Here is a 2500-nt window from a genome sequence, read left to right as displayed (position 1 = left end):
GACACAGTTCAGAACATCGGGCCATCCAAAACACATAGCAGAGGATGGTTTCGATCCATCGACCTCTGGGTTATGGGCCCAGCACGCTTCCGCTGCGCCACTCTGCTGCACAGCACCCCAGATGGGACTCGAACCCACAATCCCTGGCTTAGGAGGCCAGTGCCTTATCCATTAGGCCACCGGGGCAGATGAGCGCTTGACTTCCTTTCTTTGGAGGTTGTTTCGGGGGTTCGAGTGAGAGCCATGGTTTCAAGCTGGTTTTTAGTTCAAAGATGAAGCTTATTTAAGAACATTTGAGAAACGCTGAGAAAATAAATTACACTCTGGGCAACTCAGTGTCCAGAACTCTGGCCAGCCAACACGCTGTGCTTATTGCTCCACTTTATTTGGGGGCGTTTATGTTGTCTGTTGAGACTTGTGAAACCACATGAAGACCAGAGAGTACCAACGATTTGAATCACTGAATCTAGTTCCACTAAAAGAGGGGGAGTAGCAGGAGCATGTGTGACGTGCTCAAACACAGCTGGATCAAATGCTTGAATTAGCTCTTCAGCATGGCATCAAGTTTGGCAAAGGCCTGACAACAAGCCATTCATTTGATTCAGGTGTGTCAGAACAAGGATGCATCTAAAAGCTAAATAAAAAAAAGGAGTTCTCCAGGACTGGAGTTGGAGTCCATTTGCTAGGCTCTATGTACACATAAGGAGTCGCCTTTGGTGATCGCGGGCAGTTATGGTACATGACTGACTCACTCGGTGCCTGTACTACAGGGTTACTTGTCTGCATTTTTGGGGGGGAACAGGACCTGAGTGTCGTCTGTTTTTGGACACAGTTCAGAACATCGGGCCATCCAAAACACATAGCAGAGGATGGTTTCGATCCATCGACCTCTGGGTTATGGGCCCAGCACGCTTCCGCTGCGCCACTCTGCTGCACAGCACCCCAGATGGGACTCGAACCCACAATCCCTGGCTTAGGAGGCCAGTGCCTTATCCATTAGGCCACCGGGGCAGATGAGCGCTTGACTTCCTTTCTTTGGAGGTTGTTTCGGGGGTTCGAGTGAGAGCCATGGTTTCAAGCTGGTTTTTAGTTCAAAGATGAAGCTTATTTAAGAACATTTGAGAAACGCTGAGAAAATAAATTACACTCTGTATACACTCTGGGCAACTCAGTGTCCAGAACTCTGGCCAGCCAACACGCTGTGCTTATTGCTCCACTTTATTTGGGGGCGTTTATGTTGTCTGTTGAGACTTGTGAAACCACATGAAGACCAGAGAGTACCAACGATTTGAATCACTGAATCTAGTTCCACTAAAAGAGGGGGAGTAGCAGGAGCATGTGTGACGTGCTCAAACACAGCTGGATCAAATGCTTGAATTAGCTCTTCAGCATGGCATCAAGTTTGGCAAAGGCCTGACAACAAGCCATTCATTTGATTCAGGTGTGTCAGAACAAGGATGCATCTAAAAGCTAAATAAAAAAAAGGAGTTCTCCAGGACTGGACTTGGAGTCCATTTGCTAGGCTCTATGTACACATAAGGAGTCGCCTTTGGTGATCGGGGGCAGTTATGGTACATGACTGACTCACTCGGTGCCTGTACTACAGGGTTACTTGTCTGCATTTTTGGGGGGAACAGGACCTGAGTGTCGTCTGTTTTTGGACACAGTTCAGAGAATCGGGCCATCCAAAACACATAGCAGAGGATGGTTTCGATCCATCGACCTCTGGGTTATGGGCCCAGCACGCTTCCGCTGCGCCACTCTGCTGCACAGCACCCCAGATGGGACTCGAACCCACAATCCCTGGCTTAGGAGGCCAGTGCCTTATCCATTAGGCCACCGGGGCAGATGAGCGCTTGACTTCCTTTCTTTGGAGGTTGTTTCGGGGTTCGAGTGAGAGCCATGGTTTCAAGCTGGTTTTTAGTTCAAAGATGAAGCTGTATTTAAGAACATTTGAGAAACACTGAGAAAATAAATTACACTCTGGGCAACTCAGTGTCCAGAACTCTGGCCAGCCAACACGCTGTGCTTATTGCTCCACTTTATTTGGGGGCGTTTATGTTGTCTGTTGAGACTTGTGAAACCACATGAAGACCAGAGAGTACCAACGATTTGAATCACTGAATCTAGTTCCACTAAAAGAGGGGGAGTAGCAGGAGCATGTGTGACGTGCTCAAACACAGCTGGATCAAATGCTTGAATTAGCTCTTCAGCATGGCATCAAGTTTGGCAAAGGCCTGACAACAAGCCATTCAATTGATTCAGGTGTGTCAGAACAAGGATGCATCTAAAAGCTAAATAAAAAAAAGGAGTTCTCCAGGACTGGACTTGGAGTCCATTTGCTAGGCTCTATGTACACATAAGGAGTCGCCTTTGGTGATCGGGCGCAGTTATCGTACATGACTGACTCACTCGGTGCCTGTACTACAGGGTTACTTGTCTGCATTTTTGGGGGGGAACAGGACCTGAGTGTCGTCTGTTTTTGGACACAGTTCAGAAC

At 48.0% G+C, this 2500-nt stretch overlaps 1 protein-coding gene and 3 non-coding genes across 4 annotated transcripts in view; all 4 read right to left on the bottom strand.

Moving 5' to 3' along the window:
• LOC146547290 (copper-transporting ATPase 2-like) overlaps positions 1–2500 on the bottom strand; it is a 58093-nt gene that overhangs the window by 37383 nt on the left and 18210 nt on the right. The gene's annotated exons all lie outside the window — the stretch shown is intronic.
• Positions 114–186, bottom strand: trnar-ccu (transfer RNA arginine (anticodon CCU)). Its single transcript has one exon. It is a non-coding gene; the product is annotated as a tRNA-Arg (tRNA).
• On the bottom strand, positions 939–1011 carry trnar-ccu (transfer RNA arginine (anticodon CCU)). The gene has a single exon. It is a non-coding gene; the product is annotated as a tRNA-Arg (tRNA).
• Positions 1774–1846, bottom strand: trnar-ccu (transfer RNA arginine (anticodon CCU)). Its single transcript has one exon. It is a non-coding gene; the product is annotated as a tRNA-Arg (tRNA).

Source organism: Mchenga conophoros, linkage group LG23 (assembly GCF_057382185.1).
Source record: "Mchenga conophoros isolate Kocher_MC1m ecotype Shallow Benthic linkage group LG23, M_conophoros_male_GT1.1, whole genome shotgun sequence".
In the NCBI taxonomy this organism is placed as follows: Eukaryota; Metazoa; Chordata; class Actinopteri; order Cichliformes; family Cichlidae; genus Mchenga; species Mchenga conophoros.
This window is presented reverse-complemented; position numbering and strand designations above follow the sequence as displayed.